This window comes from Felis catus (assembly GCF_018350175.1).
Source record: "Felis catus isolate Fca126 chromosome A2 unlocalized genomic scaffold, F.catus_Fca126_mat1.0 chrA2_random_Un_scaffold_64, whole genome shotgun sequence".
Lineage (NCBI taxonomy): Eukaryota > Metazoa > Chordata > Mammalia > Carnivora > Felidae > Felis > Felis catus.
In genome coordinates, this window is record NW_025408501.1 from 116716 (window position 1) to 131505 (window position 14790).

General features: G+C 41.6%; 2 long non-coding RNA genes across 4 annotated transcripts in view; one reads left to right on the forward strand and one right to left on the reverse strand.

Moving 5' to 3' along the window:
- Positions 1 to 10576, reverse strand: part of LOC123383572 — a 75136-nt gene extending 64560 nt beyond the window's left edge. Inside the window, exon 1 of the long non-coding RNA XR_006593414.1 lies at positions 10555 to 10576. This is a non-coding gene — a long non-coding RNA (uncharacterized LOC123383572). The remainder of the gene's footprint in view (positions 1 to 10554) is intronic.
- The window catches only part of LOC123383575, a 54863-nt gene that overhangs the window by 27789 nt on the left and 12284 nt on the right, over positions 1 to 14790 (forward strand). For 2 of the 3 annotated variants that reach the window (XR_006593419.1, XR_006593420.1), the window contains exon 3: positions 9569 to 9744. The exons of the other annotated variant lie outside the window; for it this stretch is intronic. This is a non-coding gene — a long non-coding RNA (uncharacterized LOC123383575). The remainder of the gene's footprint in view (positions 1 to 9568; positions 9745 to 14790) is intronic. 3 annotated transcript variants of the gene reach the window in all.

The following is a 14790-nucleotide window of genomic DNA, read 5'->3' on the forward strand; positions in this document are numbered from 1 at the left end:
TATAAAGTACAGCATGTATATTACACTGTACTCCACATTGTTTTTGAGACATCTTCATTTTGGTCCATACAGATCTAGGTCATTGACTGTTGTATGGCACTCTATAATACAACCATACCATAGTTTAATTCTCCTTTTCTGGACTGATGGCTATTGGGCGGGGTCCAATCATGACAAAGGATGCTCCGATGGACACCCTTCACAATCCTCCTCCAGAGTCCAGATCCCTCTGTTCAGTGGCAGAGGCTGTCCCGGCCCATTAGTATTGTGGCAGCCCTGTGTATACCTGCAGGACTTTGTCCTGGTTAAGTCCAGCTCTCCTGGGGGCAACTGAAAATGGGAGAGAGCTCTTTTGTGAGTTGGGGGTGGAGGAGAGCAGGGATGCTAAATTTCTACAGTGCATGAAAGTCTCGAGGGACAGAGACTTGCCCCTCACAAAAATACCAAGTGCTCCTCCTTGGAGAAACAATGTTGCTAACTTTCTGTCTGCAGGAAAATCTGTTGTGGAATATGTGCATTCTCAAGTGTAACTGGGGGATGACAACTTATTCTCCAAGTGCTGTTTATCTCAATTCCTTGCCAAGTTTTACTTGTCTAATTCAACCTTTTGAATTTCTGCTACTCCGACAGGCATAAAATGCTATCCTGGGATTTTAAACTGGCGTTTCTTGCTTTTATCAGCGATGTGGAAAGCCTTTTCACATTTTTATTGCTCATTCATGTCTTCCCCTCAAGACACGGACTGTTAGTAAGTGGCCCATTTTTCCTACTGGGTAGTTTGACTTTTCCTTATTGATTTATAGGAATTTGCTAGAGATTCTAGAAACCTGGTTTTTGTCAGTTATTTCAGGTTGCAAATATCTTCTATTGGTTTGTCACTTGCCTTTTAATTTTATGGCATTATTTTGTTATACATTATACAAGTTATACATTTTGATATAGTGAAATCCATCAACTTCATCATTCTTAAGTGTGGTTTTGTGTCTCTAGCTTACAAAATCTATGTTATCCTAACGGTATAAAGATACTTTCTTTTTATCTCCCTACAGGTTTTGAACTTTTACATTTTATACTGAGGTTTTCAATTCACCTCAATTGATTTTTGTACGAAGTGTAAGTCTGGAAACTTATTCTTCCATAAGGAGAAATAACTTACTTCTGATACACATTTACTTCTGATATTCTATGTTTTCCATTCTGAATTTCAATGCTTCCTGTGTCTATAGGGTCTACAGGGAAGGGTCTATATTTGTTCAGTCTCTATTCTGTCCCACTGATCTATTTTTCAATACCGCTATACCAATAACATAATGTCTTAATTACTATGGTTTTATAAATATTTTGATAATTAGGGGAAACCTTCATTCCTTCTTCTTTTGCAAACCTCCCTTATTACGTTCTTGAATTTTTATTTTTATTATTATTAAAAAAATTGTAATGCTTACTTATTCTTTGGGGGGCAGGGGCAGAGACAGGGAGACAGAATCTAAAGCAGGTTCCAGGCCCTGAGTTACCAGCACAGAGCCTGACATGGGGCTTTAACTCACAAACCATGAGATCATGACCTGAGCCTAAGTTGGTTACTTAACTGACTGAGCCACCCAGGTGCCCCAAATTCTTGCATTTTTACATTTCCATTCAATTTTAGAATGCTGTTGGGATTTTGTTCAGAACCTCAATGAATTTATAAATCCTTTCTTCAGTAAAAATCAGCATTTTATAATATTGGTCTTTCCTTTCCATGTATATGGTATATCCTACTATTTCTTTTGTTCTTTTGTGGTTCCCAGTAATTTTCTCCTGAAGTAGTTGCACATTTTCTTAAAACTGGACTCCCAGTTTCTATATAATTTTGAGCGCTGAAGTGGTTTTTAAAAAAAAAAAAAAAAAAAAAACAACTCAAATCTCATGATATCAACTGTCCTTCCCTGAATGTAGGTCTCCTGAGGCTTTCTATTACACTTAAAATAGAATCCAAACTGCTTACTGTGGCATGATTACAGTATGTGGCTTGGCCCTGTCTTCCTCTTAAACTTTAACTTGAATCTTGTGTTAGCCATGCCAGTTTTCTTTACACATGCCAAATATATCAAGCTAATTTCTCCTCAGGACCTTGTCCTTGCAGCCTCCTTTCATGGAAACTTGTTCCCCAGATATGCACATGGCTGGTTTCTTCTTGCCACTAAGGCCTCAGCTCAGATGTCACCTCTCAGGCTGTCCCTTCCCACTAGAGAATAGCCCTTCAATCATTCATAATGGCATAGCTCCTTTATTTCTTCACAGCTCTTGTCACCATTTAAAATTATCTTGTTTAACTCTATTGGTGTTTCTCCATAATAGACTGTAAGCTCTACATAATTGGGACCCTGCTGTCTTATTCCCTCCCATGTCCTCAGCACCTCAAATGGTTTCTGGTACACGCAAAGTAGTCAATGAATAGGTATTGAATAAATAAGTGAGCAAATAAATGAACGAACTTGGATTTCACCTTGTCCCCTGGTTGATCCTTCTATGTCCTCTTATATCAGCGAAGTGTTCCCTTTCTCCCACTGTCCACATACTAGCAAATAAATAATAATCTGCAGACATTTCTAGTCTCTCAAAGAAATAGCTTGACCATAGGCATACTTATAAAGGGAATTCCAAACACATCTGTGTTCTGAAAATCCAGGTTTCTAGCTTATATGGAACAGAGAAGCCTTCATTCTCCCATTCACCCTATTTCTACTCCCAAGAGATAACCATCGACAGTTTCTTTGTGTGGAGTCAGAAACTTTTTACCCATTTACTAGTATGTATGTATGTATCTAGCTATCGTCTATCTATCACAGGTTAGAGAATTTGAATGACTCAATATGGGAAGTTTTATTCTTATTGACAAAGTATTATTTTTCAATGGATCTGAGTTTGTTAAAAACGCAGATTCCTACTCCCACCTCTAGAGGTTCTGATTTCAAAAACCAGGGGTGGGTCCCAGAAATCTTCATTTTCGACAAGCATCCTAGATAATTCTGATGCAGGTGGCTCAATGGGAAATGCTCTCCAAGTCAAGGCCATTTAACACCATCCTTATTTAAGACCATGCATCCTCCTGAACACTAGGGGGCAGATGGAGCCACGTGCATGCCCAGTGTTAAGATGTCACAACCCCTTTGCTCAGAAAGAGGGTGTGGCAGATACTGAGCCTCCATTAAGACCCCAAGAATCTAGACTGCTTGTGAAGCCACATCAGCAATCAGGAAAACAGCTCAAAACTGAGAAAACCTGGGTTCTAAACTCCACACTGCCCCGCACCTCAGTTTCTTCACGTGCAAAATGAGAAGTTGGACCAGATAATCCAACAAGCCCCTTTCCACACTAACATTTCATGAGAAACTTTAACATCACATGGATTTCTTTGTGATTGGGCTATGGTTGATTTTGATCTTGTACCTTCCAAATTTTCTAGGATGGGCTAGGTTATTTTTATAATGCAAAAGAAAATAATCCAAAACATTTAAAAAGATTTTTCTCATCGTTACTCCAACAGCATTTTCACAAACTGAGATGCTTCTGTTTCAGTGCTAATGTTCACTACTCTCCATGAATACAGAGAAACAACAAAATCTCAACGCACCTAGGTCAAGGCAATTTAATGCCATTCTTGCTTGTTTGAAGCAAATTTAAAATTTGCTCAAGAGACAAAATTGAATCTGTGATTCTATGCAAGACGGTAAACACGGAAACGAAACAGCCCAAGATTCTATCTCAGCCCAAATCTCATACTACATGGAGAAATGAGCAATATTTAAATATTTAATAATACCTTGTCATTTTTATAGACTCCTGGGCTTCCGAGTTTCTGACAAAGTAATCCCTGAGCCATAATTAACAAAAAAAGGCAACCTTCCCAAAAGTTTTCCAGAGCACAAGTAGACTCCTCAAAGTACTTCCTTGGCAGTGAGTGTGTTGGGAATAGTGGCATACCAGCAGTAAACAAGAGCTAGAAAGAGTTTGGATATTGCTCTGAACTGATGATGGATGTTGGCTGAAACGGCTTTTAGGAAAAGAAGGTTGTGATTAGAAAATCATGACATTTCCAGCACTCATTTATTAGCATGTCTGGAAAATCACAGATGAGAGATAACAGAGTCTTTGCAACCTGAGTTCCATTCACAGGATGTTTACAAATAATTAACTGCTATTCAATCTTCAGAGTCATTTGGTCAGTGTCCTAAAGGCAAAGCAAGGATACAGACACCATAACCAATCACTGTAGGTGGTCTCCTAATAAAGACTTCCATTAGCTACTAGTTGCTCAGACCATAAAACTATGGATGCTTTCCCCACCACTTCCCATTGCTCCAACCCTCGCAGCACTACCACTATGGTCCGCCCCTCGATTTGTTCCTATCTCCTTATTTCTAATGCCACCAGTCCAGTCCAAGCCACAATCATCTTTCCCTTAGACTATTTCAACAGTCTTCTTATTAATTTCCCCACTTGACCCAAGACAATCCCTTCTTCACGTAGTGGCCATATTTACACATCAGATAATTTTTCCCCCTGCTTAAAGCCCTTCAATAACTTCTCATCATTATTATTTTTTTGAGAGAGGGTGCAAGTTGGTGAAATGCAGAGAGAGATAGAGAGGGAGAGAGAGAGAGAAGTGGGGCTCCCCCAAAGCAAGGCTCAAACTCACTCAAAGCAGAAATCCTGCTCACCCAAAGTGGGGCTTGAGTACACCGATGTGGGACTAAAACTCATGAACGGTGAGATCATGACCTGAGCCAAGTCGGATGCTTAATGACTGAGCCACCAAGGTGCCCCGATATCTTCTCATGTTCATGGAATAAAACTTAAGTTTTATCTGCTCTCCACCTCTGAAGCGTCATTTCACGACAGTCCTTCTTCCACCCTTGATACTTCTCACATTTGCTTCCTTTTCCTTCCTTACTTTGCCGAGCTCATTCTCACTTACAGTCCTCACTGCTCAGATTACTGTTTCTCTAGACTGTCACACAGCTGGTTCCACCTCATCTTCCCAACTCAACATGCAGGATCTTCCCTGACCACTATATCCTGTATGGTATCAACCTGCATTTGTGTTATTCTCTACCCTTGCGTATTTCCCGTACGATCCTGAAATTACATGTTTACTTGATGGCTACCCACCCCTCCACTAGAACGTAAGCTCCCCGAGGAGACTGACCTTGCTTGTCCTATTCACTGCTGAACCCCCAGAACCCAGGACAATGCACACAGTACTCAATGACTTTTTGTCAATGGGGCACCTGGGCGGCTCAGTCGGTTGAGCGTCTGACTTTGGCTCAGGTCATGATATCACGGTCCACGGGTTCGAGCCCTGTGTCGAACTCTGTGCTGACAGCTCAGAGCCTGGAGCCTATTTCAGATTCTGTGTCTCCCTCTTTCTCTCTCCTCCCCTGCTCACGCTCTGTCCCTCTCTGCTCAAAAATAAACATTAAAAAAATTTTTTTTTAAATGACTTTCTGTCAAATGAATGTATGTGTTGTTTTAGATTCAAGCAGGACCCAACTTTTCAGTGCTCCCTGTCCATTCAGAATCAAAACGCAATTACCTGCCCATGCTACAAATTGTTAATGTGCAGAAGAGACCTAGGCTTCTCCAAGAACAACCTCATCGTTACCCCACAATTAGGTTAGAGCCTCCAACTTAGAGCTCATTGCTCTGAAAGCAGAGGATTCTTGGGAGATGTCAGATGAAGCTTAAAACCTCGTTGACAAGCTGACTCGTACAGTGTATCTTGACTTGGAGGAATGATTGTGTAGCTTGTCAATGCTGGAAGTGAAGGGTTTACGGTGTGAGTGGGTGGATCACTGTGTCACATGGCCTGAGGCAGGTGGATATTTTTAAAATGCTAAGGAAATCTGCTAGGATAGTCTGTACACTAGCCAGGCATTCAATCGGGGGGGGGGGGGAGCTCATTTGGGGCCCAGATAAGAGGTTCAACTAATTTTACATGCGCCCCATACCAAGGTAATTTCACTCTGACTGGCAGAGTGAACTACGGAGGGTTAGCAACAGGCAATTTTCTGCACAGTATCATGATTTATAAATCATTTCTACCAGTTTGTCATCTCTTTTGTTTCTCGGGGAAATTCTAAAGGTTGGTCAAACACTTGTTACACCGATTTTATTGTATGTGTGTGTATCAGACTCCATCTCACAATGAGTAAATACTGAAACTTGACTTGGAATCAAAATCTTGGAAGATCAGTGTTTAGGGAGTATACTCATAAACCGACGAAAGATATTGCAAAAGCCATTTTATTATTTTTTATTTTTGAAAGTTTATTTATTTGAGAGAGAGAGAGTGTGCATGCACACGTGAGTGGGGGAGGGCCAGAGAGGGAGAGAGAGAATCATAAACAGGCCCTGCACTCAGCACAGAGCCCGACGTGGGGCTCAATCCCACGAACCCAGAGAGCATTCAGCGGAAACCAAGAGTCAGACGCTCAACCGACTGAACCACCCAGGTGCCCCAAAAGGCATTTTAAAAACCAACTTTAGGGGCACCTGGGTGGCTCAGTCGGTTGAGCGTCCGACTTCCGCTCAGGTCATGATCTCACGGTCCGGGAGTTCGAGCCCCGTGTGGGGCTCTGTGCTGACAGCTCAGAGCCTGGAGCCTGCTTCAGATTCTGCGTCTCCCTCTCTCTCTGACCCTCCCCCATTCATGCTCTGTCTCTGTCTCAAAAATAAATAAAAAAAACATTAAAAAAAATTTTTTTTAAAAATCAACTTTACTGAGGTATAATTTACATACAATAAAATATTCCCACTTTAAGTGTTCAGTTCATCAGATGCTGACATATATTCACTTCTGTACTTATCAGCACAACCAAGACATAGAACATTTCTATCTCCTGAAAAGTTCCATTATGGTCCTGTGTACGATATCCTCCCTCTTACTTCCTACCTCTGCCCCAGGCAACCACTGCTCTTCTTTCTGTCACTAGATATTAGTGTGCTTTTTCTAGAATTTCATAGCAGTTGAATCCTATAGTCTAAATTTTGTGTGCTTGGCTCCTTTCACTCAGCATGATATCTTTGAGCTACATCCATATTGTTGCACATACTCATAGTTTGTTCTTCTTTTAAATTATTTTGTTTTATTTTACGGTATTCTATTGTATGGCTAGACCCCAAATGATTTATCCATTTACCTGCTGATGGGTATTTGGATTGTTTCCAGTTTAGAGCTACGAAAAAGGCAACCATATCAACACTCCAGGGCAAATCTTTGCATGGACGTATATTTTCATTTCTTTCCTGTAAATACCTTGGAGTGGACTGGCTGGGTCTTCTAATAAGGGCATTTTCAATTTTAGCAAAACTGAAAAGTGTGTTCTAAATGGCTTTGCCACTTTAAATCCCACCAGCAGTGTGTGAGAGTTTCAGTTGCTCCACGTCCTCACCCACACTCGGTATTGTCAGTCTTTTAATTTTAGCCACTTTAATAGGTATTTGCTAGTATCTCATTGCGTTTTGAATTTGCGTTTCCTTGATGCTAATAATATCGAGCATCTTCTCACATGCTTATTGCCCATTTGTATAACTTACACAAAATACAATTTGAAAGATAAGAAATATAACTACTTCTATCTCTTATGTGCAAGAACTTGCCTTATTTTAGAAGCAGTTTTGAAAAACGCAACCTGAAGAAGGATATATATAAAATATTCAGACTATAAAGTTAAAATATATTTAGAGGACACATTAAAACTAATGAAAACAATAACATGGTAGAAAAGATCCACATTTTATTAGCTTTGTATTCTATACCGCACATTCATCTAATGCTCTAAGAAACCAGGAAGCCTGAATCTGCAGAAACGGGATGAGATTAAATTAACTTGATCTCAGCGAAGAAGGAAAAGGCTTGGCCCTCTTCACTTCTAATTATTCTCTCTTCTCTAGACTTCATTTTATAGACCATAGGTTCAATTATTCACAGTATCTTTTTATATCTAGTCTCATAAAACTGTAAGGTGAATCATTACAAAATTAATATTCAACAGGCTTTATATAACTCTGCTTAATGCAATGCATAACTCAGATTTTATCACCCCAAGGCCTCTCAAGATCTATAAATGAAACCAACTTAATAAAAGACCATGTATTTTAACTCTAACATAACCTACACAACCTCAACACTACATAACTACTCAATGTAGACTAGACAACCAGACATGACAGAAATGGACTGTATATAGAAGGTCAACCTGTGCATGAAGATTCTGATGATGACAACCAAAATTTTGCTCTGACTCATTTGTTTAGAGGAACTCATGGCTCTAATGAAAAGGAGATTAATTTGCTTCCAGAGCATTCACACAGGAATCACTGTACATTTTTTACACCATGTGACCCTAAAAAATTTTCTGATTCCTAAATAATTGTCCCCACCTAGGAAGGACAAAAGCTAGTGAATGCATCTACCAAAATCCACCCTCTAATCTCTACACAAATACATGTACATATTTCCAACCACGAAGGAAACTTAAAGATCATTCGGTCCGGGGGCACCTGGGTGGCTCAGTCAGTTAAGTGTCTGACTTCGGCTCAGGTCATGATCTCATGGTTCGTGAGTTTGAGCCCTGCATCGGGCTCTGTGCTGACCGCTCAGAGCCTGGAGCCTGCTTCAGATTCTGTGTCTCCCGCTGTCTCTCTGCCCCTTCCCCACTAGCATACTATCTCTCTCTCTCTCTCAAAAATAAATACACATTTTTTAAAAAAAGGTCATTCAGTCTAATGATCACATTTTACACAAACAAAAGGCAATCAAGGCCCCTATAAGTGAAATGACCAGTTTGAGGTCAGACAACCAGTCGAGAGGAGCCAGGTGTTAAATTCAGATCTCGGACTCAGACTCCAGAGTCTTATGATTTTTTTGCCCAAGACTTTTTTTTTTCTCCTGTTCTCAATAGTTACACAGGGTAGATGTAGACATTGCTATCCTTTCTGATGTATTTTAATGTCCTCAAATTAATAGATGTGAAAACTAAGGTTCACAACATGAGGAATCACGGCTCATCCAAGGTCGGGGAGAGAATCAATGGCAAAGCTGAGACCAGTGACCACTCTTATGGTTTACAGCTTGATGCTCCTCTCTTCATGCCTGGCTGCCTTTCTTCTCTGGTGGGCAGGATGGTTTCCCGTCTTACCACCATTAAGTGGTCTTGGCGTGTTACAATCCATTCGCCACTTCCATAATGAGTAAGCTATGCCGAGATCATATGAAAAGCCCACAGTCCTAGGTTGGTACCAAGGCTCTGGCAACATTTAACACACAGCTGTTGTGAGGATGCACATTCCATTTTGACAAAAGACATGTGCCTGGGTTTTGTCATGTTGGTCTGAGATAACGTAACGTGCAGAAAGAGGGATCAGCAGGGAAAGAGAGATTACTTCCCCAGACTCTCACATAAATGATTCTTTCTTTGCATAATGGAGCTCTAAATAAATAAAATACAAAATGAATGTTTACAACATTACAGTTGCTGCAAAAATGGCTTTAGAGTTTTATGTCTATCTGTATCCTCTCCAGGGAAAACGGAAATCAACATGAGTTTTGTAATGGTTGGGAGGAGAAGGGACTATCATTTATTCCTTCATATGTCCAAGAGAGCGAGGCCCCAGGGATGCAACAGTGCTCAGAAGAGTAGTTTCTATCCTCCTGTGAAGTCTCCTGGGAAAGACAGACCATTAACAAGCATGTAATAGGTATGTACAGACACATAAGAAGACAGGGTTTAGGGGGCAAGTGGCCTGGCCTAAAGAATCCTCAGCAGTATGATCATATTCAAGTGGAAAGGAGACATGATTTGGAGCCAGACCACAGCGTGTTGGAATCCTGTTTCCTGCCACAGTAGGTGATCTTGAGCAAGTTACTTCCAACTTTCTACTCTGTTTCCTGATTTGTGAAACAAAGCTAATAACTCTTACCCTGTGGGAATTAGGTCAGATATTGAGTTAAAGTTTACTAAGTTCCCAGGGGAGCCTGGCCCAGAGTAGTGGTTCCATATATATTTGTCAAATGCATGAAAGCATCATTATGAAACATGCATTGGCTGTCTAATAGCAAAAGGGGCACCTGAGCAGACAGTGATAAAACACAGAGTAAGGAGACATGAGTCCTGTCTTATACCTAGGGAGACTGAGAGTATCTATTCTATTATACATATATACACACGCATATGTGTGAGTGTGCCTGCGTGTAACAAATACAGAGCGAAGCCAGAAAGAAGCACATTTGACGTGGCTGAGTCAGGGAGCACTGTACAATAGGACCGTCTAACAGAAACAGAACATGAGCCACAAAGGAGAGGCACATAGGTAATTTTCAAACGTCAGTAGCCACTTAATAAAAGTAAAAAGAAGCAGATAGAATCAAGTTTAGTAGCATATATGACCCCAAGATAGCCAAAATATGATCATTTCAACATGTGACCATTATGAGTTTATGAATGTGATATTTTGCACGTACAGAGTCTTCGAGCCGTCTGTGTATTTTATACTTCCATTACGGCTCACCTTGGCTTAGCCACCTTCCAGGTGCTCGGTACTGCACGTGGCAAATGGCGTCCATACTGGAGAGCGCAGTTTCAGAAATCTGGAGATGAGAGAGATTGCTGAAGACAGAGGCTGCCAGGTGGGCTCATGGGGGACGTGGGGCAGGAATGTGCCCCCTCCCGGCACAGAGACTTTGCTGCAGCACCTTATAGAAGCCTCCTTCTCCTGGCTCCTTTGGCCCCAGGGAGTCCCTAAATCTACTTCCTGCTATTGCAGGGACCGCACTCAGATTTGGTTCTTACTCTTTGCTGGTACCTTCAGACTCTCAGATTGTCCTTTCCTTCCTGCTTAGGGTATGGGAAGCACATATATGTAACAGCAATTTCTTCTTTGCACAATATGGCTGTATACAGATACATACAAATAGATACAATGCCAGGTAAAGACCTGAGATAGCCCAGCTCTGGCTCCCAGAGCCACGAGGCCTGCAGAGCCCCAGTTTTTCTCCAGCCATACAGAGTTACGAGCTAAGCAAAGGCCAGAACCATTCCTAGCAGGAAACCAGTCTGTGCCTGGGCTCCAAGCAGGGGACAGGTGGGCACAGGGCCCGGCTGTGGGGAGTGCCATTTGGCAGAGAGATACTAGAGGAAAGGGGAGGAGACAATGGTCTGACTCCTTGTGTGCCCTTCCTGGCCAAGTCTATTTTCTAAGGTGAGATGGAGTAGAGAGACCTATTCCACGTGGCCAAGTATGGTGGTGACACGTATGACAAAAGAATCTGGAGGATGAACAAAGCACAAGTGAGAAAGAAGTACATAAGAGGACAGAGGCAGAAGCCGAGAAACTAAGAGTCATCTTGCCCACTGTCCCCCAACAGCTGGTGTGCCCTCACCTAACAGTTCAAGTGTCCCCACCACCAGGGCCCATGATGGGTCGCAGTGGTGGCTGGACCTATATCAGCCTCCATCTCCTTAGTCCTGTCTTTTCCCACAGCCCAGTGATTAACAGTACGACCACAAACTCAGGCAATCAACTACATAAGAGGAGTGGATTGGGTGAGGAGGCAGGAAACGCATTGTCCCCACACCTCTGCCCTGTCCCAACAGTAAAGTCACTACTGGTTTGAAAGAGGATGGAATTCAGAGGGGTTGCCAATCTTAGCTCAATAATATCTTTACCAGAATGGAAGTCCCAGTGCAGAGAGAGCAAACCTTCTGACACACTCAACTTTCAGCAAGCGGGAATGGGACCCTGGTGTGCCTCGATCTTGCAAATTTTGCAAAGTCTTGAGAAGGGATTTTATGGGACATTTTCCAGTTTTAAAATGGTTGGAGCTACGTCAACAAAATTTTACACACTGTACGGGGCCACACTGTGTGAGCCAAAGAAAACTGACCACAAGGTTGCCAGCTTGAGATTTCTCCTCTAGTTCAAAGAGATATGGTCATGGTCCTGTTCCACCATCGGGCCATTTGTAGCTTCTCAGCTCAATTTTGTTCTGAGGCTTAATTCCGATCAGGCAGATGAAGGGCTGAGCATAGTTTCTGGCACATCGTGAAGGCAGTTAATAACTGATGTCCGCTAGCTCTAAAGAACCTCTGAGATTTAATTCTAACCATTATGTAGGGATCAAATCACAGGATGTCCCCAGAGACAAAACATCTGAAAGAGGGCTCCTCTCGTTCAAACGATTCCCTATCTCTTCATTTCTGTTTCATGGCTTAGATTTACGCCACTTTCATTTTACTTTGTCGATTCATGAAACTCAATTTGTTGCACAAAGGAAGTAAGAAAGAAAAAAGGTCAGCCCAGGTGAAAGTCTAAGCTGGTGTAAGTTTTCTAGAAAGTAGTTTGGCAATGCCCAGCAAATAAAAGGCTGAAAAAAAAAATCGTATGCCTTTTGACTCAGCGATTCCAAGTTTAAGGAATTCAGCCTAAGTAAAAAGTGATGGTTTTTCATAAAGATTTAATTCCAAGAATTCTTATGACCGTGTAATCTACAACAGAAGCAATTAAGGAAATTAAACACCCATGAATAGGGAATTTGTAGCAAAAGTTATGATACACGAAAGCGTTTAACACAGCCGCCCACGTGACTTTCAGAGCACTTACTGGGTTCACAGTGTGTCCCCTGCAATAAATGCCATGAAAGCAGAGTCTCTGGTCTGTCTTGTTCACCACTGTCTACACTACTTTCCATGAGCTGGCACATAACAGACACCCATAAATATTTAAATACATACAAGATAGCTAATGTAGTATGATTCTGTTTTTGTAAAAAAAAAAAAAAGACATGTATTTCTGGCAGCATGTTATTACTATTTTTCCCTAGAGCAGAACTCAGCAAACTACAGTCCCTGGACTAGTGGCCAGTTTTTGTAAATAAAGTTTTATTGGAACACAGCCATGTTCATTCTTTTACACGTTAGCTATGGCTACTTTTGCACTAGAATGCAGAGTTGAGTTGTTGCAACAGAGACTGCATGGCCAAAAAAAAAGTTGAAAATATTCACTATTTGGCCCTTTAAAAAAAAAGTTTGCTGACCCTTGCTCTAGATGGTAGTTCTTTCTGAGTGGTCTAACATACATATATGTAGGTGTGTATCTGTGTGTCTGTGTCTGTCTGTATACACGTGTGCATGCATATACATATAAGTGCAATTTTTTTACACTGAACACAAATTATATTTGTAACCAAACAAAATCAGAATTATTTTTACAAAAGAAAGGAAGGATTGCCGGAAAGGAGGAAGGAGGGAATGAAGGGGAGTAGGAGGGAGGGAAGGAATTGCTTATCCATATTTATCACTATAAAAAAATTTCCACAGGGGTGCCGGGGGGGCTCAGCCGGTTGAGAGTCTGACTCTTGACTTCAGCTCACGTCATGGTCTCACGGTTTGTGGGATCGAGCCTTGCATCAGGTTCTGTGCTGACAGCATGGAGCCTGCTTGAGATTCTCTCTCCTTTTCTCTGCCCCTGCCCTGCTCATTGTCTCTCTCTCTCTCTCTCTCTCTCTCTTTTTCAAAATAAATAAGTAAACATTTTAAAAAAAGAAAAAGAGGGGCACCTGGGTCACTCAGTCGGTTAAGTGTCCGACTCTTCATTTCAGCTCAGGTCATGACCTCAGGTTCATGGGATTGAGCCTGGAATTAGGCTCCATACTGACAGCGCACAGCCTGCTTGAGACTCTCTCTCTCTCTCTCTCTCTCTCTCTCTCTCTCTCTCTCTGCCCCTTCCCCACTCTCTCTCTCTCCCTCTCTTTCTCCAAATAAACTGAAAACAAAACTACTTTAAAAAAGGAAAAAGAAAAATGTCCACAATAAGTGAAAAATGTTAAATGTGGTATGAAGTATGGTTACATTTTTGTAATGATTGGGTAAATCACTGAAAGAGAAACGCAAAAAAAGGTTTAGGTTCACTGTATTGAGGCAAGGGAAATATAATAATGGCTTTTGTTTCCTATTTTCCTCTTTGTTACATTTTCTAAATTTTCCAGCATAAACATGCTTTACTTACATAATAAAAAACAGAAAATAAGTGATGTTGAAAGGAAAGACAGCAAAAATAAAGTTCCAGTCTACATAAATAGCAGCAGCCTGTTTCCCAGGCTTCACCAGGCAAGGGGACATCTTCTTGGTGTCACAGGGTGCACCCCTTTCAGCACACTCCCTATTATTACCGCATTCCAGTAAAACCAAAACATGGCCAAGGCGGAGAGGGTAGTACCCAGGGCCACGTTTCTTAAAAAAGTATTAATGTTGGTCCCCACTGTGACCTAGATAGTTTCTCTTTACATTAATTTTTTTTTCAATAATCCACTTCATTCCTTCCAAAGCACAGTGCACCATTTCTATCTAGATTACAAAATGTGTTCAGGGAAGAGGTTTTCTGACTTAGTAGTCGAACACTTGTAGTGTCTCCCACCTCGATCACATTGCCCTGGTTTTAGTCTTAGCCAAGATGGACATTTCTGGTAATGCTGACAGCTCCCGCTTCATTCATCAAATGCATACCTCTCTGCTTTTCTGCCTCCAAAGTAGGTAGCAGAAGGTAACGCCCCTGGGGACAACCTTCAACAGTGAGGGATCAGTGGATAAATGCCCCAGTTTCTGGGTCCCAGCATCCCGGCAGAGGTGAACACCAGTTGCCCAGAGAGGCCATCTTTCTTGGCTCTTTCTCCTTCCCTTCTTCCCCTCTTCCTTCTCTCCCTCTTCCTGGAAATCTCCTCCCAAATTAACTTCCTGCACCCAAAGTCTT